General features: G+C 33.7%; 1 long non-coding RNA gene across 2 annotated transcripts in view; it reads left to right on the top strand.

Annotated features, from left to right (window-relative positions):
- LOC111766454 (uncharacterized) overlaps positions 1 to 16,468 on the top strand; it is a 101,834-nt gene extending 85,366 nt beyond the window's left edge. For both annotated transcript variants that reach the window (XR_011647931.1, XR_011647932.1), the window contains exons 2-4: positions 4,663 to 4,727; positions 6,091 to 6,139; positions 16,005 to 16,468. This is a non-coding gene — a long non-coding RNA (uncharacterized lncRNA). The remainder of the gene's footprint in view (positions 1 to 4,662; positions 4,728 to 6,090; positions 6,140 to 16,004) is intronic.
- Positions 16,469 to 23,075: the final 6,607 nt, after the last annotated feature.

Below are 23,075 nucleotides of genomic sequence, written 5' to 3'. Positions count from 1 at the left end.
TTATGATCAAACAGCTACTTCCTCTTGTTCTAATCCCATGATCTCCAAGCAATAACCCTCTGATTAAAAGCTTTTTGCGTGCATCTATCCACTGAGAGATAATATTTTAATTTCACTTTATAGTTATGAGTCTGCATGGGAATTAACGAATTGGCATTTTGATTTTATCCATCAGTCTTGTATGCATTTGGTTAGCGTAACTTAGTACACTGGAGTCCAGGCATCTCTGAGCATGGTAAGAAAACTGAATTATATTCATGACTACAAAACTGAGAACTCGGTAACTACATCAAAATAATGAAACTGATTGCAACCCAATCACTGTTTCTTTGAATCAAGAAATGGAATGAATTCTCTGATGCAGTTTTTTTGTAGGATCTAAGAACAATGTTCACTAATCCTTGATTCAAGTTAGTGTAAAATGGATAACCTTTGACTTTAATAGTTTTGTTATTATTATTATTACTATTGGATATAGGGAGTTGTAAGGTTTAAATTATCTATGCTTGTGTGTTCCAATGAATCAAATAGGCAGCGGACTTGGCCCAGTGGTTAGGGTGTCTGTCTACCACATGGGAGGTCTGCGGTTCAAACCCCGGGCCTCCTTGACCCGTGTGGAGCTGGCCCATGTGCAATGCTGATGCGTGCAGGGATTGCCATGCCACACAGGGGTGTCCCCCACGTAGGGGAGACCCACATGCAGGTAGTGTGCCCCATAGGGAGAGCCGCCCAGCATGAAAGAAATTGCCGCCTGCCCAGGAATGGTGCCACACACACGGAGAGCTGACACAACAAGATGACCCAACACAAAGGGATTCCCGTGCCGCTGACAACAACAGAAGTGGACAAAGAAGACGCAGCAAACAGACACAGAGAACAGACAATCAGGGTAGGGAGGGGGAGGGGAGAGAGATAAATAAATAAATAAATCTTTTTAAAAAAGAATAAAATAATCTGAGAATTCATTCCTTTTAGTGTTCTGACATTTCAACTTTACCAAAACAAACAGACAAACAAAATTAAGGGAAGCTGTTGACAGAACAGTATTTTCTGAAGGAGCACCTCAGATGAATATAGGACAAGTTAAATTTCTTCTCCAGGTGGGTAATTTTTCTTGTTGGATTTAGGAGGTTATTTTTCTTCCAATTATATGACAACTTACTCTTCATCTCCTAAAAAAAAAGTCTATGAGAAGCAAGAATAAATGAAACAAAGCCTTTAGATTGTGAGAAGTCATATATTCTGTGATGTGGAAATTTTGCTGTGCTAATTGTCTCATCAGATTTCTTGGGGCAAAAGTAAGCACACTGAGTAAGATGCATTGGTTTGACTGAATAGCAAAATGCATAGGGAAAATGCATCTGATATACTTCTCTGTAGAAAGAAGTATAACCCTGAATCAGCAATGGTTGAATAAATGGAATTACTGAAGAGAAAAATCTTTCTGAATAGCAAGAAATAGAAACAGTTTAGTAGTAGATGAACTTCAGTAATTTACAGGTTTAGGTTAGATAATACCTCCAAATTCAAGTTTTACCTGAACTGCTTTATTTAGGCATCTGTTATTGGGAATTTTGTAAGGTTTTCTGATTGCATTATTCTGAGAAGAAATACTGGAACAACATTTAATAGAATGTCATATCGATGGCCGATCACAGTCAAGTAGACTTTTGAGTGTGGTTTATTTGACTTAGCATAATGCATTTGAAAGAAATCTATGTTGGTATATTCCTTTTTATTGTTCAATCCCTAGTTTATAGGTATTTGGGATTTTTCTAGTATGGGGCTGTTATGAATAAAACCACTATGAATAAACATGTATAAATCTTTGTGTGAGCATATATTTTCATTGCTCTTGAGAATCTGACCTAAAAGTGGAATTGTAGGGATCTATGATATATTTATATAAATATACATATAAATATATATATTAGAGAATTTGTTGGTTTACAGAGAAATCATGCAGAAAATACAGAGTTCCCATATAAATCCCCTATTATCAACAATTTGCATTAGTGTGGTACCTTTGTTAAAGTTGATGAAAAGGTACTATTGTAATTGTACTATTAACTATAATCCATAGTTTAGGGTTCACTGTATTATACATTCCTATGCTTTCTAAAAAAACTTTGTTCTAAGAATATATATACAACCTAATATTTGCCTTTTAACTATATCCAATTGTGTAATTCAGTGATGTTAATTATATTCCTAATGTTGTGCTACCATCAACAAGATCCATTACCAAAAATTTTCCATAACCCAAAATAGAAATTATGTACCAATTAAGCATTTACTCCCCATTCCTAACTCTCACATTGGCTCCTGTTAAACTATGCTCTAGTTTCTGACTCTATAAATGCTTATTCTACTTATTTCATGTTTGAAATCACCCAATATTTGGTCCTTTTGTATCTGGCTTATTTTACTTAGCATGATGTGTTCAGGGTTGATCCATGTTGCCACATGTATCAGAATTTTATTCCTTTATACTGAACAATATCCCACTGTAAAAATATACCTCATTTTGTTTATGCATTCAACTGTTGATGGACATTTGAGGTGCTTCCATCTTTGGGCTATTGTGAGTAATGCTACTGTGAGCACTGGCATACAAATATCTGTTGGAGTCCTTGCATTCAATTCTTTTGGATCTCTACCTAGAAGTGGGATTGCCAAGTTGTATGATAATTTCATAATTAACTGTTTCCACAATAGCTGTACCATTTTACAGTCTCACCCACAAATGAACAAGTGTTGCTGTTTCTCCACATTCTATCCAATACTTGTTTTTTATTTTTCAACAGTAGTTATTCTACTCTGTATGAAATGGTATCTCACTGTCGTTTTGATTTACATTACCCTAGTGGCTAATGATACTGAGCATCTTTTCATGTGCTTTTTGGCCATTTGTATATCTTTGGAGAAATTTCTATTCAAGTCTTTTGCTCAATTTTTAATTGGGTTTTGTCATTTATTGTTGAGTGGTAGGATTTCTGAATATACACTGGATATTAAACTCTTAGTATTAGATACATGGTTTCAAAGTATATTCACAAATTCTGTAGGTTGTCTTTTTAATTTCACGAAGTCCTTTGATGCACAAACGTTTTTAATTTAGATGAAGTCCTATGTGTCTATGTTTTCTTCTGGCAGTTGTGCTTTTAGTGTAAAGTCTAAGAAAGTATTGTTTAACACAAGGTCCTGAAGATGTTTTTCTAGGTTTTCTTCTAGGAGTTTTATAGTTTGGTTCTTATATTTAGGCCTTTAATAGATATTGACTTAATTTTTGTATATGGTATGAGGCCAGGGTCTTCCTTCACTGTTTCAATAGGAACATCCAGTTTTCCCAGCACCATTTGTTGAAGAGACTGTTATTTCCTAATTGAATGGACTTGGCCCCCTTGTCAAAAATCAACTGGTCATAGAGGTGAGGGTTTATTTCTGAACTCTTAAATTGATTCCATTTTTTTATATGCCTGTCTTTGTGCCAGTACAATGCTGTTTTGATTATTGTAGCTTTGTAATAACTTTTAAGATCAGGAAGTGTGAATCCTCAAACGTCATTCTTCTTTTTCAAGAAGGTTGTAGCTATTCAGAGCTCTTTTCCATAAAAAGGTGATAATTGTCTTTTTCATTTCTGTCAAGAAAGATGTTGGAATTTTGATTGGGATTGCATTGTATCTGTAAATTACTTTGGGTAGAATTGACATCTTAACAATGTTTAGTCTTCTAATCCATGAACATGCAGTAATGTTCTTTCATTTGTTTGGATCTTCTTTGATTTCTTTTAGCAATTTTACTTTGTAGTTTTCTGCTTGTAAGGCATTTACATGGATAAATTTATTCCTAGGTATTTGATTCTTTTAGTAGCTTTTATAAACAATTTTTTCCTTGATTTTCTCTTCAAGATTGTTCATTACTAGTGTATAGAAACACTACTGATTTTGCATATTGATCTTATATGATACTACTTTGCTGAATTCATTTATTAGCTCTAGTACCTTTTTGTGGACTTTTCAGGATTTTCTATATATAGGATCATGCCATTTGCAAATAGAGAAATTTTATGTCTTCCTTTCCAATTTGGATGCTCTCATTTTTATTTTCTTGGCTAGTTGCTATGACTAGAACTTCCAATACTATGTTCAATAGTAGTAGTGACAGATTTGTCTTATCCCTAAGTTGAAAGAGAAAGTCTTCAAATCTTTCAACACTGAGAATGATGTTAGTGTGAGTTTTTCATATGTGCTCTTTGGCATGTTGAGGAATTTTCCTTCTATTCTGGTTTTCTGAGTGTTTTCATCAAGAAGTGGTACTGGATTTTTGCAAATATGATTTCTGCATAAATTCACATAAAATTACATGATTTTCCCCTTTACATGGCGTATTATTTTCTTATGTTGAGCCACCCTTACATATCAAGGATAAATCCTGCTTGGTCATGGTGCATAATTCTTTTAATGTGTTGTTGTATTTGGTTTGCTTATATATTTTTTGAGGATTTTTGCATCTGTATCTTTAAAAGATACTAGTTTTTAATATTTATTTCCTTCATTATATGTTCAAAACTCTAGATTTTTTAGAAGTCACATTTCCCTTAAGGTGTTTTCCTCATCTGTATGTAGACATGTACTAAAAAAAATCCCCTCTCATTTGCAGAGAGCAAGGATGACTGAGCTCAGAAGTGTCATCTCTTCTCACATTGCCAGGCACAACGGCCCTGGGTAAGTCCCCTAATAAATGCTCACTTACTGGCCAAAAAAAAAAAAAAAAAAGTAAAATTCAAGAAAATATTTATTATTTTGACCTCATTTCTTAAGTTTTAATTTGCTTTTATTTTTTTCTAGTTTGTTATGATAGAACAGACATTATTGTTGGAAATCATTTACATGTTCTAGCTTAAACATTTAATATTATAAATATTCCTCTAAGCTCTGCTTTAGTTGTATCTCACAGGTTTTAATATGTTATCTTTTTATTTTTATTTGATGAATTGTATTCTTAAAATGTTTTGGACTTCCTCTTTGATCCATGATATATTTGTGTTTTAATTTCCAAACACTTGTTGTTTCTAAGTATGTCTTTCTGCTATTAATTTCTAGTTTAATTCAATTGTGATCATGACATGTTTTGCTTTATTTCAATTCCTTTTACTTTCTTAGGTTTATTTTATTGACCAGAATATGGTCTATCTTGCTGAATGTCACATGTGCACTTGAAAATAATTTTTATTCTGCTATTGTTGGGTGATGTGTTCTATAAATATCAATTAAATTGAGGATAGTGCTTTAAAGGTTTTCTATACATTTAATGATTTTCTGTTTCTGTGTTCTAATGATTATTCAGAGAAAAGTGTTGATATCTCTAATTTGGGGATTTTTCTATTTCTCTTTTCATTTCTATCAGTTTGTGTTTAGGTATTTTGAAGCTTTTTGTTAGCTGCATAAGCATTTAAAATTGCAATGTTTCTTTATGAATTAACCCCTTTATCTCAAGTCTATATTGTTTCATATTAGTATAGTCCTTCAGCTGTCTTTTTATTAGTGTCAGCAAGGTATTTTTTCCATATTTTTACTTTACACCTATCTATGTCTTTATAATTAAAGTGGGTTCCTTGTAAGCTGTGTACAGTTTGGTCCTGTATTTACATATAATCTAACAATCTTTGCTTTATTTGAAGTGTTTAGAACATTGATATTTAATAGAATTATAATGGTTTGTTTTGATCTTGCCATCTTGCTAGTTGCTTTCTAGTTGCCCAATCTGTTATTTGTTTCTTTTTTCTTCCTTTCTCAATTTGCATTGGGATTGAGTATTTTTTTATTATTCCATTTTGTCTCCATAATTGACTCATTAATGACACTCTTTTAATAATTCTTTTAGTATTTGTCCTGTGGCTTTCACTAAAACTATCAATACATGTTACTATGTTTCTTTAAAGAGTGAATTATCTTTTAGAGTGATTTAAAACAAGAAAAATGCCTTTTCTATTTACCTTCCTTTCTACCTTTTCAGAGGTCTTCATTTTTTTTTTTTCCCTATGGTAAATCCAAGTTCTTCTCTGATATCTTATTTTTTCCTCCTTAGGAACTCCCTTTAACATTTCTTGCAATGAAGTACATTGGCAATACATCCTGTAAGTTCTTTATTTTCCTGAAAACTATTTATTTCACTTCTATATTGGAAGATATTGTTAGTATAGAATTTTAGAGTGATGTGTATTATTCTTTCAGTACTTAATATCTCACCCAGTAGTCCTCTAGGTTGCAAGTATTAACATTTTCTTACATTTACAAGTTTCATCTCTAACATATAAAGAGCTTGGAAGTTATCACTATTCCAACAAAAAAAAGCTGGAAAATTCTCAAGATAAATCACTTTTTTTGAACCTTTAAAGAATTAGTTCATAGGGCAAACTGACACATAGAAATCTGGGGAGATAAATGTAACCAGAGAGGCAGAGCCAAGATCTGCTTCGCTGCAGCAGAAATCGCTGGAACTATAAATAGTTAGGAACACTCAAATGCTAATATTGGTGAATTGCTGAAGCCTGAGTGTGAACTAATGTGGATTAGACCGAGGGTGTAAAACTCCTAGGCATGCAGTCTTGGTGGGGTGGGGGAGCATTTTCATGTACTTTACCTCCAGGAAGATAAAAAAAAGATCCTCTTACACCCGCAGAAGGGAGAAATCAAGAGTAATTACTATAAAATACAGAAAGAATTTTCAGGGAAAAATATTTTGCCAGAGCCTTATTCCAGCTTCTTCTCCCTCTAGTCCCTTCCAGCCTTCCTGTTTCACCTAAAAGAAGAAAATCCTTAGAGGTCAGGGATTCAAGGAAATAAAGTGGGGAAGGCTGTAGTCAGGGAAAGGAGTATGGGGCTGTAGGGCAAAAAGCTGTGCTACTTGATAAAAACATTGTGAAGTTCACAGAGGTTCACTAAAAGACTGGGTTGTAATCGGGAGGTTATAGAATGTTCCTTTCTCCTACCCCTGTCACCAAACCAATAGGGGTTCAGTATAGTAACAGTGAACTACAGAAAAAGTTGCTTAGATACAGAGTTCTTATGAGTTGGAGTACATTAGGAAGCCTTAAGTCAAGAGGGAAAACCAAAACAAGGATACTGGAAGAATTTGAAGTCTATAGCACCTATAGCCACAACAAACATTAAACACAGTCTACCTCCTAGCCAGATGAACATAAATCCTCCACTAAAGACCTGTTAACCTCAGTTCCTATTTCCTGATAAGGCATGTCCAGTTTCAACAAAAAATCACAAGGCTTATTATAGACAGGAAAAAACACAGTCTGAAGAGGCAAAGCAATCATCAGAACTAGACTCAGATATGAGAAAAATATTGGAATGATCGAATAGGGAATTGAAAATATTTGTCATTAAGAGGTTCAGGGCTCTAATGGGAAAAGTAGACAACACGTTAAGACCAGATGGGTAATGTGAACAGGGAGGTGGAAATCCTTGGAAAAAGTCTAAAAGAGAGGTTAAAAATCACACTGTGACAGAAATGAAGAATGCCTTTCATAACACAACAGTAGACCTGACAAGGCCACAGAAAAATAGGTGTTATTGACCTATTGAATATAGGTCACTAGCTCTCCCAAACTGAAATGCAAAAAGGATGAAAAAAACAGAACAGAACATCAGAAACTGTAGGTCAATATTACAAGCTGCAACATATGTTTAATTGGAATACTAGGAGGAGAAGAAAAATAATGGAACAGAAGAAATGTTTGGAGAAATAATGGCTGAGAACTTCCCAAAATTTATGACAAATACCAAACCAACAGATTCTTTCAAATCAGAGGACGCCAATCAAGATAAAAACAGAAAAAAAAAAAATTAAACCGAGGTATATCATATATAAACTAACGAAAAAGACAAAGAGAAATTCATGAAAAATAATGCTTGCCAAAAAGAGAAATCCTTTTATATTTTCCCTTTCTCCCTGAAAGATACTGAAACAATTGTGATGTCTTTGAGGTAGACTAAATGATAGCATAAAAACAGATGTACATTATCATAATGAAGTTTACACTTGATGTCTTTTAAAAGAATATGTAAGATATATTAAGTTCAATGGGACACAACTTTTTCATTTTTTTGCAAACATCTTTGGGTAAAAGGAGGAGAGTTTGCTACTGATAAAAAGTTCAAACAAAATTGAAAATTGAAAGGCACTGAGATGTAAAGTTCTTGAGTTTTGTGGCTTTTTCTGAGCAGGAATTTGCCAAGAAGTCAGGTCAGATGAGAATAATAATTTCATAAAAATCATGAAACCCTCCCTAGATTCATAAATTTTAGCATTGAACAGTAATTTTATAATATAATCAAATTAAATAGTAATAGTATAATATAATCAAACTATTTTATTATTTGGATAAGGAAACTGAGGATTAAGAAACAACACAGCTTTGAAGCTCATAGGAATAATCTGAATGATTATACTTAAATCAGTAGAAATTATTTTGTTTATTATTGTTACTGCTTGTCTTAGTTTGCTAAGTGCTGCCAGAGCAATATTCCAGAAATGGCTTTTACAATGGGCTTGTATTAGTTTAGAAGCTTACAGTTCTGAGGCCATGAGCGTGTCTAATCAAGGCATCATCATGAGACTGGCTGCTGGTGATTCTGGAGTCCTCTCTCACAGCTCAAGACACCTGGAGGCATCTGTTTCTCTTCCAGGTTTCCTTGCTTCAGCTTCTGGTTACTCCATCAGTGATTTCCTCTCTCTTGGGTTTCTCTTCTAACCCTGGGTCATTCCTTTCTTTCAAAAGCTGTGGGTCTGTAGCTTTTTAGTACTCCATTTACAAAGGATTCCAGTAAGAGGATTAAGACTCACTGTGGGTCCCACAAGCTAATCAAAGACCCTTAAATGAAATAATCTAATCAAAAGGTCCCATCTACAATGGGTTTACAGGCGTAAGAGTGGGTTTACTTAAGAAGAGGGTTTTCTGGGGTCTGCAAAAGACTCAAACCAGCACATTGTGGCTTTTCAAGTGTTACTTAGCTGTTCAGTAGGTAAGCTCTGTGGATTCCCAGTTTTCACTAAGTCATACCACAATCCACATTACCAGTAGAAATGTGTAATATAGTTAATGGCAAAACTATACATGGATGGAATCCATTAGTGATTAGGACATAGGCAAGAATACTTTCAACTTCAACTATGTTCAGTAAGGGAGGAGCTTAATGTCTCTTTTTGGAGTTAGTCATGTCTATGTTTGGCAAAAAGAAGAGTATGTTTCTTTATCCTGACAAGGGGAGACTATCTCTGCCATTTTTTTTCATTAGTTCATATGAACTACTGTGAATCTGAATAAATATTTTAAAAACTAGCCTTTCTCAAAAAAAGAGAAAATCCAATATGTGCCTTTTTAAGAATCTAGTAGGTAAAATATTGGGATTGCTCCAGAGTATCTATCCCAATTGGGATTCATTTCTTTTGACTTTGAGTTATAGATATTTTCCAGGTATTGTTTGTTCAGTATTTTAATTTTCTGTTCCATCATCTCTAAAAGAGGGATGCTAATAACTGTATTGGGGGGTTTTTGTTACTGTTTAAAGAAAGTAATGTGAAACATCTACCACACTACAGCAGGAGTAGATACTTGTTAAATTGGATCTGTTGACATTATTTTTACCAAATACTTTGACTAAAAAGTTTTTCATTAAAAACCTTTTGTATTCCTGGGAATTCAAATAAACCTACCAATCAGAGATAGCAGATTCCCAGGTGACATATCAAAGGAGATTTTCTGCATCAAGGAGTATCTGACATGACCTTTCCTGAAAAAAAATCTTAGTGTGGAATTTAACTTTGCTCCAAATCTCTGGATTGGATACTATTAGTGTTTCTATGATTCTGGCCAGAAATCAATAAGGTATATTTCAGTTCTTCAGTCTACTGAAGAACTGCAATTCTGAGATCCATGACCTTTAAATAATGCTCTGTAACAAATAGGGAGAGATGTTATCCTGCATTCAGGGTTCACAGTGCCAAGGAAAGTTGAAAGGGAAAAGAAAATGGAAATTTCATAATATTTCATTATAGGGTTTAGAAATCTATTTTATAGTTTCACCCACAACTTCAAATCTTTAAAGACAAGGAAGCAGGTTTGGCTATTTAATCATTCATGCTTTTTATTCAGTCATTTATGTTTCTTGTAAAATATTTCATTGATAGAAAAGTACATATGTGTATATATATATGAATATAAATGTATAAGAAATAATACAACAAACACCCGTTTATTTCTCAACCAGTTCAAGAAATAGACCATTGTCAATGCCTATGATGGCCTTTATACCTATTTTGCCCTTCTGTAATCCTCTCTTTCTTTCATAATTTCTTAATTTTCCAAATATTTCTAATTTTAGCTTTTTGGTACTACCATATAGAAATGCAATATATTTTTGTATATTCTTTTTGTATTCTGAAAACTTGCTAAAATTACATATAGTTCTACTTCCATATTTGTAGATTCCAAACTAAAAATGTAGGGTTTTCTAAATAGACAACCATGTCATCTAGAAATAAAGAAACTTTTCCTCCTTCATTTACAATCTAGACACTTTTTGTATCTTTGTCTTCCTGACTTCTTTGGCTAAATTCTCTGCTAGAGTAGAAAGGATGAGTGCAAACATCCTTAATATTATGGAGAAATCATTCCATTGATTAACATTAAATGTGATATATTTTTCATAGATAAATGACTTTTATCAGCTTGAAGAAGATCCCTTCCATTCTTAGATTTTAAAAAATTATTATTCCATTCCTAGTTGGATGACAGTCTTTTTCTTTTAATCAGGTGTGGATGTTGGAATTTGTTAAATGTTTTTGTTATTCCCCTTAGATCTCTTGTCATGATCATTTTTGTTTTCTTCAGGATGTTATTATTGTGAATTACATTGATTGTTTTCTAAATGTTAAACTAAACTTGTATTTTTGAGATAAATATCACTGAGTCATGATTTGCCATCTTTTTTATTGATTGATTTCATTTACGAAAATTTCATTTAAAAATTTGCATCTATGTTTATGAGGAAAATTAGTCTACAATTTTCTTATTTCTTAATATATCCTTGTCTATTGTGGGTATCAGAATAATGTTGGACTTATAGAATGAGTCAGGATATATTCCCCCCCCCTTCATTTTTTTGAGAGTTTATGTACAATTAATGTTATGTCTTCCTTAAATGTTTGGTTGATTTGTCCAGTGAAACCATCTGGGCATTGGGATTTTCTTTTTGGGTAGCTTTTGAACTATAAATAAATACCCTATGTACTCTTGAGTGAACTTTGGCAGTTCAAGGAATTTTCCCATTTTTTAAATTGTCCAATTTATTGGCATAAAATGATTAAAATATTCACTTTTTGTTCTTTTATTATCTGTAGGATCTGTAGTGATTGACCTCTTTTTCCCCCCTTTTATTCTTTTTTAAAAAGATGCATAGATCACACAAAATGTTACATTAAAGAATATAAGATATTCCCATATACCCCACTTACCACACCCCCTACTCCTCCCACATCAACAACTTCTTTCATTACTGTGTTACATTCATTGTATTTGATGAATACATTTTGGAACACTGCTACACAGCATGGGTTTTCTTTTCTTTTTTTTGAGTTGACTTTTTAAAAAATTCAATTGTCTTTTTTTTTTTTTTTTAAAGATCCATGGATCACAAAAACTGTTACATCAAAAAATATAAGAGGTTCTCTCATACCCCAAACTCCACCCCCCCCACCCCGCCACTCCTTCTACATCAACAACCTCTTTCATCACTGTGGCACACTCTTTGCATTTAGTGAATACATATTGGAGCACTGCTGCACTGCATGGATTATAGTTTACATTGTAGTTTAAACTCTCCATCCATTCAGTGGGTTATGGTAGGACGTATAATGTCCAGCATCTGTCCCTACAATATAATTTAGGACAACTCCAAGTTCTGAAAATGCCCCCACATCTCATCCCCTCGTCTCTCTCCTTGCCCTCAGCAACTATTGTGGCCATTTTCTGCAGATCAATGCTACAGATTCTTCCATTACTAGTCACAGTAGTTCTATAGTAGAATACCAGTAAGTTCACTCTAATTCATATTTTATGCCTCCATCTTGTGGATCCTGGGTTGGTGAGGTCCACTCCACCTCTATATCAAGAGGGGGCTTAGATCTCACATGGTTGAGATTCTCCTGCTTGGAGTTTAGGCATTCTTGGTTCCCTGGTGTGGTGGTTGACTATCTTCACCTCCTTGTTAGCTGACCTGGATAAGTCCAACAAACTGGAGAGTAGGAATTACAACTCTGCTGAGGCTTGGGGCTTAGCTGTCACATGGCCAGTCCAGAGATTGAAGTCTTCTGGGTATACACCCACCCAAGCACCAGCCATAGGTTCAGTAAAAGTGACAGAAGAGGCATGTGTAGAAAGGTCACATCTGAGACCGACTCCATCACACTCAGGAACACAAATTCCAAAGTAGGGCCCACTGACAAGGCACTGAACTCCAGAGCCAAGCGCCATGACCATAGAACCTGTGTGTCTCTGTAGCCCTCAAGAGCACCAGTACCTGGGGTTGTATCTATTTTGGCTGCCTCTGGGATCCTGCTGAGGCTTGCATAAGTGCCACTCCTCTTCTGACCTCCTAACTCTTTTTTGAAGACTCTTAGCCATTTAAACTCATTTGTCTTTACCATTTCCCCTTTTATTCAAGGCCTTTTTCTAGTTGCATCACTGGTTAGTGACTGGTAGTAATCCCTTGGCTCCAGAGAGGCTTATCCCTGGGAGTCATGTCCCATGGTAGGGGAAAGTAATGTGTTTACATGCTGAGTTTGTCTTAGAGAGTGGCCATATTTGAGCAACATAGAGGCTCTCAGGAGGTAGCTCTTAGGCACCCTGCAGCTCTAGGCCTAATTCAGATTTCCAGCACACAGGCTCATAAGCATAGTCATCAGTATCCAGGTCTCATCATTGAAGCATCCTTCTTCACTGGTCTTTGCCCTTGCACTTGGTGGATTGTTGCTGTTCCATTGGGGAATGTGACAGAGCTCCCCTGGCTAGGAACTCAGCACTTCCTCAGTTGTTGTTTGTAACTACTATAAAAACACCCAACATATATCCAAACGTTTTTATGTACCCTATGTACATGCCCTGGAGAACTCCCTCCTAACCACATGTCCCCCATCAATAACACCCCACACCAGTGTTCCTCCCCTGCCATAGCTGAACCCCTCTGTGGTCCAAAACTTCTTAAAAAATGAAGCCTAATACATCGCCAAATTCAATTAATAGGAAAGTGAAGTAGTAATGATTGGTTTAAAGATTAGAAATAGGATACATACTAATTTAGAAAAACTAAAATAAAGTAAAAATAAATTGGGGTATTAAAAAATGAAAAATATCATACAACTTTGTTTTTGACATTTTGCCTTTCATCACTGTAATAGGTTTTGCCCTATATACACAGTGGCAAGGCAATTTCTTTCATTTCTTTCTCAGAGTCTGCATCCTTTCTTTTTTTTTTTTTTTACTAATTTTTAATTTTATCTTAAAAAATGCTTTATATCACAGTAAAGTCACATATACAATATAGGGGGCTCCCATATATCCAACATCAAACCCTTCCCCAGCAATGAACTTTTTACATGTTCATGTTACATTTGCTGCAGCTGATGGGCAGATATTGAAACATTTTGGTTTACATTATGGTTTATATTTTAGACTGTATAATTTTTGAAGTTTTTAGTTACTTTAGGTTTTACATTATGGTTTACATTTTAGCTTATAGACTTTTATACATTTTTGGTGTAATTTAACATGTCCTATATCCATCATTTAGTTTATGGGTGTAGTTTACACTATCTCCCAGTCCATTCAGTGATTCACCTCTTTCAATCCTAATGTCAGTGACTTGTGTTTTTCTCTCTTTTTATCCTGATTGGACTAGTAAGAGATCTATTCATTGTACTGATTTACTTTCTGTTTCATTTTCCTGTGATTTCCACTCTAAAGACTCTTTCCTTTCTTCTGCTTGTATTCACTTTATTTTGCTCTTGATTTTCTAGAGGTCATTGTTTTGACATCTTTCTTGTTTCATAATTTATGAATTTATTCCTAAAAGTACTTTCAAATACTGCATTAGCTATATTCCACACCTTTGATAGTTTGTGTTTTATTTGTTTTTCAGTTCAAAATATTTTCTTATTTCCTTTTTTATTTCTTCTATAACCTATGGGTTGTTCAGAAATGTGTTAATTAGTTTCCAAATATTTGGAATGTTTCCACATATCTTTCTGTTATCACTTTGTAATTTAGTTACAGTATGCTCAGAAAACATACCTTGCATCATTAGAATCCTTCAAATTTATTGGAACTTATTTTGTCATGCAGAATATCATTATATATTGGTAAATATTTCATGTGTACTTGAAAAGCACATATATTCTCATTCCTTTGGTAAAGTGTTCTATATATGTCAATTAGATCAAGTTGGTTTATATTGTTTTTCATGTTTTCTCTATGGTCAATGATTTTATACTTGCTTTATCAATTATTTCAAGAGAGGTGATAAAATCCTTGATTGTAATTTTGGATTTATTAATATTTTTCCATCCTTGTAACTTTAACCTCTTTCCATCTTTATATTTAATGTATTTTGTAGGTAGCATAGAGTTGAGTCTTACATTAATCCAGTCTATCTCTTCCTTTTAATTTCATTATTTACACCATATATATTTAATCTATTATTTTAAAAATCTATGCTTTTCATCTATTTTAGAAATTTCTCAGCCATTATATTCTCCAAATTTACTCAACCTTGTCCTATCCTTTAGAAACTCCAGTTGGACATCTTTTAGACTATTCTCTATGTTTTTATAATTTCTATATCCTTATTCTCTGTGCTACATTTTGAGTGAATTCTTCAATTCCCTCTCCAATTCATCAATTTTCTCTTCACCTGTGCATAATCTTCTGTTTGTTTTCCTTTTTCAATTGCTATGTTTTTATATTCAGAAGTTCTATTTACTTTTTAAAAAAATCTGCCTGGTCATTGTGATAATTTTTAGCTATTTATTCAGTTTTTCAATACTATTGTGTTATTTTAAAATCATTTCATATTTTCTCAGTCTTCTTCTAAGTACAAAATCTAAAGTCTTTTGAAGACCCGAAGTCTGTTCCGTGACTAAATCTGTAACATTTTTATTTCTGCTAATTGTTACATATGGTGACTTGTCTCCTTATGTGTTGGCAATGTTATTATTATTTCCTCACATTTTACTAAGTTAAATCTAAAGTATTTTGAAGGTCTTAGTTTGAAAATAATTCTCTCTCTATCCAGAGAGAATTGGCATTTTTTTCCTCTTTTAAGTGCCATGTTGACATTAAAAGAGAACTACTTTAATTTCTTAACCATGGGATTCCATGAGGCTCCGGGACAGTGAAACTTATTGCTAGTACTTTTATGTAAAACTATGCTGTGGTCACATATTCTCAGAAGTGGAAATTTTATTTTCCACCTGGAGTAAAAGTTCAGGCAGAATTTTTTTCCTCACCTAATTTTCACTAATGGTTTCACATCATTAAGTATCTTTTCCTTATGTGTAAATCTCTCGTTCAATTCCTTCCCTTTGGGAGGGTACAAGATATAAGATTCCATTGTTTGAGTAGCCATTAATTACTAAATTTTGGTTTTGTTTTTTTTTTTTAACAGAACTTCACTTTCTCCTCCTCCTTCTTCTCTTACTTCTGCCAGATCATGTTTTTGGATTACTCTTTAGTTCTTCAAATTTTCTTTGCAATTCAGAAATGCATTTAAAATTATGTTTGTCACAATTCATTTAGCAACTTGATGTTTTTCAGACAGTGGAGAACCAATCATAATGCCAATTTTACCATGTGTAGGTAACATAAATCATATTATTCATTCAAGAATATTTGCTGTGAACTCACAACTGCATTATGCCTGTCCCTGTTTTAGGACTGAAAACGGAGTGATGAAAAGGAATTCTATGCCCTGCTTTAATGAAGTGCAAATTCTAGTGGGACCAAGATAAACAAAGACTGCATGCATGTGTGTGTGTGCGTGCATGCTTGGTAGGAATGGTAATATTTTAAGAATTATGATCAAGAAAAACCTCTCTGAGTGCAGTCAATAGCATAAATGTAAGCCATGAATTAGAACAAATGTATATTGCTATTACAAGGTATTAATAATGGGGTAGTATATGGACAAAAATACACCTAAAGCAAACTGTGGACTATGGCTTGGGAAAGATACAGGGATTGAGAAGTGACTGCTAAGGGGTAGGCTATTTTCTTTTTGGAGTAGTGAAAATGGTCTAAAATTGCTGGTCGTGATGAATGCACAAATTATATTAAAAACCATTGCCTTCACAATTGGATGGATTGTATGGTATGTGACTATATCTCAATAAAATTGCTTTAAAAAAAAAAAGCCTCTCTGATAAGATGACATTTAATCAGAAACTTCAGTAAAGTGACTAAGAGAGCCACATGAAAATCTATGGAAAAGACTTTTTTCTTTTTTTTATTTTTACAAAAATATGAAACTGCAAGTCAAAGGCTTTAGAGATCCTGTGGAGGGGACAAGTTGGCATGTTCTAGAGGCAGATAAAAAACAAGTGTGGCTGGAGCAAGACAGCAAGAATGAAAATGATAGCAGATGAAGGTCTTGTTTACCATGTTAAACAGCTTGGCTTTTGTTTTGATTATGTTTGGAGCTTTGCACAAATGAATGATATATAAATTTTGTCTCATATAAATAATTCCAGCTCTTAATTGAGATTTATAGGGAAGAGGTTAGTCCACTTTTGCAATAATTGAAGCAAGAGATAGTGATAGTATGGACCATCATAGAGTGGTGAAGGTGGTGAGTAGTGCTACAAATTAGGATATATCTTGAAACTAGAGGTTTTATTAATTGAATATAGGTGTGATGGAAAGAGCTGATTCCAAAAATGAACTCAGGTTTTGGCCTGACCAACTTTGTTTATGAACGTGTCATTTCCTGAACACAGAGGAAGTTTTAGGGGTGGGAGAGAGGAAGAAATTTGTTTTTTGCCTGTTAAATATGAGATGCTTATTAGGCATCCAAGAGGAGGTTGAGAGTGGCAGTCGAATATCTGGGTTAGAAGCTCCAAGTTCTAGGATTCAGCAGAAATGGAGTTGATCTAGTAGTGTTGCTGCATCCTACAGGCCATTTAGGAGGACTCAATTAACAAAAGTGAACATACTTGGAAATCCACAGATATTAATACAAATTGTGATTTTAAAAATGTACCCATCACTTGACATGTTTTGCCTATCAAATTTATATAAGTTAAAAAATTCACTGTGATTGAAATTAGAGGATAAAAAAATTCTCATACAAGCATTCTGGAATATATTTAGATACTGCATATCTAAATTCTTAAAAATATACATACCTAAAGGCATGCTAATTTTATCAATGGACATTTATAAAAAATAAGGGGGATAAAATTTATTGTAAAGTGGAATACTATGCAATCTTGAAAAGTGATACTATAGATTCAGGAAGAATTGTGTTTTCTGACTCCCTCATCATTGGATGGATGTGTTTGTATAGTTCTGTCCAGTGAATTGTGAAGAGCTGTGATGTACTTCACTTCTGGAATGGAGCCTTCAATTGCAAATGCAAAGACTCTCTAGAGTTCTCTTTTCCATCTGGGACAAGTTTGATTCTTTGAATAACTATAGTGAGCTTTACTTCCCTACCTACCCATTATAGTCATGAAGCATAAACCAGAAGTAAAGTTTCATCATTATATGTTCCTAATATTTTGATTTTGGTTGTTGCTCCAGCTTAATCTAGCTTATTTTAGCTGATAAACATATTAATTGATATGGAAAGATAATTATGGTACATTATTCTGTTGGAAAGCAGATTTGAGGAAAAGACGTACAATATAATCCTGTGTCTGCATGTGTGTGTGCATGTGTTCATGTGTGTGTGTGTGACTTTGGAACTGTTTAGAGTAGCTGTCACTGAATAGGTGAAACTGTGTTTTCTTACTTTTTATTCTTGTCATTATTTCATGATTTTTTAAAATAGTGAATATGCTTTTATCCTAAGAAACTAAATCATGAGCAAATATGTCAACTAATCCCATCACAGTAATTTTATACAGCAGTTCTATAATTGCCTATATTGATCATTCTTGATACGTTTACTCTTATATATCTTTAGAGTAAATATGTATAGCTGACTCAGGGTATTCTTTTACCTTAAAAGCTACTACAAAACCATTTTGGTAAAAGCAGCAGTAGGAATAATCCTTGGTCATGGGACTTAGTTAGGAATTTTTTCTTTTTTCTTTTCTCTGTTCAATGATTATCAGAGTCTCAGATACTTTAAAAAAAAATGATCAAATCAAGTTCCTTTCATCAAATAGCTTCAGCTTAATTGCCTGCTACTTCCACCAGGGACAGCTTGTAAATGAAGAGCTGTGTGGTGGCTGTGGGGATTGATTGTTGCAGAACATCCTGTCCTCAGGCAGAAAGGCTAATCTTGGTGGAGTTGTTGACACCCTGTGTGACCTTGAGTGAATCACTTGACCTCTTTCTGTACCGGTCAATCCTCTTAAAAAACTTGTACACATAACCAAAGCTTGACTCAGCTGCTACACTTGAACAAAAAAAACAGTTTATTATCATTAGGAAATTCAAATGAATCAACCTGACAAACAGAATCTTGAGTTTTACATTAGGAGAAGAATGACTTACAAATGGAATGACAATGTTCTTAGACATTACGCTTACCTAGATATTTTGGAGATTTTCAACCAATACAGATTTCCCATAAAAAGGGTATTTTAAATGGGTTCTAGTTTTGGAGTATTTATTTTGCTCACACACAGGATAAAAAGGCAAACAACCTTTTTAATGTTTTAATTAAATTATTCCTAAAAGATGTTCAGTTTGGAAACCACCAATTTTCAGTATTTTAAAAAATATTTGTAATATTAAAATACCAATAAAAGTTATTGCTTAACATCAATTGAGTGACTATCATTTGCCACACACTCCTAAGACAATTTGTTTAGTAATCTAATGAACATTTACTGAGTACCAACTACATATTAAGCATTATGATGGGTTTGTATATTCTCTGCTGGGACAACTGGCCTGTGTTGTGAAAGTCCTTATATTGAAGGAATTTTCAGTGTAGGTGGGAAGACAATGAGAAAACTAGCCATTAAAATGCAGGGTTAGATATGGAGATCAACTTGACAGCATGAAGAGCTCCATATCTAACCCTGCATTTTAATGGCTGGTTTTCTCATGGATTTAATGAAATTAGAGCATAGACGGCATAAGCCAGCTGGGAGCAGCCCTGCTGAGGTCAAAATAATAGCAAACCTGGACTTTGGAAACTGTGCTCCAAATGTGCCACAATTCGATTGGATTAGTTTGTAGGGGAATTTATGCCCAGGGCATTGTGGGCAGCATGAAAGCAATCAGTCAGCAATTACTGGAGTTTATCAGCTGGGTATGTGCATGCAAAGAGTGGAAGCCAGCTCACCAGTACCATTGTGATCTCAGGAAAACTAACATTATGTGAAGTTAGGCCTTCCTGAAGTAAAATATCAGACTTAACACTGTGAGGGGGGAAAGGATTTCATGAAAATAATCCATCTAGTCACTAAAACAAAAAATAAATAAATTACTATAACCAGTCCCATGATGGGAGGGAAGGCAATACCATCTTTGATAGAATATATTAGCTCAAGTGTCCAGTTACCAGCAAAAGCATTATGTAAGACATCCAAAGAAACAAGAAATACAGCAGGCAACACAAACTACCTGTGAGCAACCAGATGTTGAATTTGACAAGAAAATATTTTAAAGTAGCCATTATGATATGTTCACAGAGCTAAAGGAAAGTATGATAAACAAAGGGAAGATGTGATGACAATGTCACATCAAATAGAGACTATCAATAAAGAGATAGAAATTATAATCTAATCAATAAAAATTTACTAGAGGGGTTCGACAGTAAATTTTAATTGGCGGAAGAAAAAATTAACTGACTTGCGCCTAGATTGTTTGGGATAATTTCTGAACTATCAAAGCAGCAGTGTCCACAAAAGAGTTGAATATGAGATTCTGGGGGTAGAAAAGGGTGGTCTTTCCTAGGTACAAAGGTAATAGATGATGGATATATGTTGGCAATTTTGATAATTTTGGTTTCTCATATTTGACTATGCATAATTGCTTCCTTAGTGTTATAAAAGTAGAGTGTTATAGTTAATTATTCTTTTGGCAGTTCTTAATGTTTTAAGAGTCTATTGTAATGGTACAAGAAAAGACTTCGAAGTAGCAAAATTGAATGCAAATAAACCTTTGCTTTTCAGTTCAATGACCTTGAGAATGAAACAGATTCAGATTTCTCACTGGGGAAATGGATTAAGACCTTCAATGTCCTTTTTAAAACTCATCTTTCATACTCAGAACAAAACCTAAATTAAGAATTTGGTTAAGTGGCCAATCTCCCAATTGAGCTTGGATTTAGCGTTAGCAGAATGTTTGCAGCTTTAGAATTATGAATTTAAAGTTAAAGGGAAAAGCAACATTATTACTTATAAAGTCCAAACGACTTGATAAATCTCACTATCAAATCCAATTTTCTGGAGACTTCAGGGCGATGGAATTAGTGTACTCAATCTGAACTTGCCTTAATTTTACTTGAGTGTCACAAAGATATCTTCACAGTGTATCATTCTATAAAACTTGAAGATCAATGGTTCAAAACACTAAATCTAAACCAAGTTCACTCCTCAATTGTATTTTGGAGCATGTACATTTCCAGTGTTCTCTTCATTTTAGAGGTTAGGAAAGAGTTACCAATTCACCTATTAAAGCATTTACAGCAGGTGTTAAGCATAGTCTCCAGTTTAAAATCTCTCAATATCCTCTTTTCCCCAATATTTCCTCTTTCTGATTTTTCCCTTTTTTGATCCCATCAACTTGCAAAGTAATAGGGAAAAGTGTCATCTGGATCCCATCTGAAATCTTTTAACTCTTCCAGAGTTTTATCATGCTTATGCTAGCAGGAAACCACCTATTTATTATTTTATAGTAATAATTATAAATGTGCAGTAATAATTATAATTTATTATATTTGCTTATGCATTCTCATTAATTAATTTATTCAATAGATACTTATTGAGCACCCCCTAAGTTGCAAGACACTGTATGATTACAGAAGATTTAATGAAGATTGAAAAATGACATAGTCTCCCTGTTCCTTCTTCAATGAAATTTACAGTCTGTCCTTCCTAAAAAGCCCAAATGTACATTTCATTTTATAATAGACATGGCTAAATGATCAAAAGTCACAGAAGAGAGGGAAATTGAAGGTGCCATCTGTCTGGAAAGTCACAGTAGAATTTTAGTAAAATCAAAACATAATCGCAGATGATATTTGGGACATGATTGAGCAGACAGTGTTAATTTAAGCTTATAACATACTTTGAGGTATTTTTTCACTACTGTGATTTTTATTAAAGTACCAATAAAAGAATGAAAAGCAAAATTAAGTCTTTATGTTAAATAAGAGTTTATCATATGTTACTTTAGGTGTAGAATTGTTTCCATTTTAGAGAGAATTCTGAAAGCAGCAAAGAGAAAAGCAGTTTGTCACATCTGAGTGATCCTCAATAAGACTAAGTGTCAATTTCTCATCAGAAGGCATGAAGCTGAAAAGGCATGGGTATGATATATTTAAGGTACTGAAAAGAAAAACTGCAAGCTAAAAATCCTTTATCCAACAAAATTCTCCTTTAAAATGAAGGAGATAAAATATTCAAAGATAAACAAAAACAGAGAGAGCTTGTCAACAAAAGACCTGTCCTACAAGAATTACTAAAGGGAGTTCTGCAATTGAAAGAAGAGATAGGAGACAGTGGCTTGGAGTAGTATGAAGAAATGGAGATTATCGTAATGGTAACTTAAAGGGCAAATGCAAAACCCAGTAGTACTGTATCCTCAATATACAATTATGTGCCTTAATTCTTATAAGAGTCAGTATACAACTGAACAAGAAAAAGACATATTTCCTGATAATGGATATGCATGGAATATTGGAATATTATTCAGCCATTAAAAGAATGAAGTCCTGCTGCATATGACAACATGGATGAATTTTGAGGACATTGTGCTGAGTGAAATAAGCCTGACACAAAAGGACAAATATTGTATGATCTTTCACTTATATGTACCGATTATAATAAGCAAACTCATAGAGTTAGAATCTAGAATATAGGTTACCAGAGGATAGATTGAGGTTAGAGAATGAGGAGTTGATTAATTTGTATAGAGTTTCTATTTAGGTTTATTATAAAGGTTTGGAAGTAGATGTTCATGATGGTAGCACATTACTGTAAATGCATTTCACAACACTGAATTATATAGTTGAATGTGGTTAAAAGGGGAAACTTCAGGTCCTAGATGTTACTAGAAAAAAAAATTAACAATAAAACCTTATTGTAGGGTATGGACTATAGTTAATAGTACAAGTTTAAGAACATTCTTTCAAGAATTATAACAAATGTAGAACACTAATACAAGGTGTTAACAGGATGCTATATGGGGTAAAATATACCTACTGTAAACTATGGGCCATAGCTAACAGTATTATTTTAATAATCTTTCATCAATTGAAACAAAGATAACTGCTTTTTGTTAAAAAAAAGTGCAATTATAAAAAAAGTGCTTTCATCAGTTGTAACAATTAACGATATTCAAGATCAGCTCTGAGGAAAATCTGAAATCAGATATATATTAATAAAATGCCAAAAGCATATTCATTCTGTATACTATTTACTTACTCTTCTGAACATGACTGCACTGAAGTACATTCTGAAAGATTTTGTTTTTTCCCTATTACTCCTGCCAAATACTGTGACTTTTCATAATAGAGATGATGAAAGGCTTTTTTTAATTCTTAAAAATTATATCATCAAATGATTATTGAATTGCATGCTATTTTGTTCAGCTGAATGAGAAT

The sequence above is a fragment of the Dasypus novemcinctus genome, chromosome 3 (assembly GCF_030445035.2).
Source record: "Dasypus novemcinctus isolate mDasNov1 chromosome 3, mDasNov1.1.hap2, whole genome shotgun sequence".
Taxonomy (NCBI): Eukaryota; Metazoa; Chordata; class Mammalia; order Cingulata; family Dasypodidae; genus Dasypus; species Dasypus novemcinctus.
This window is presented reverse-complemented; position numbering and strand designations above follow the sequence as displayed.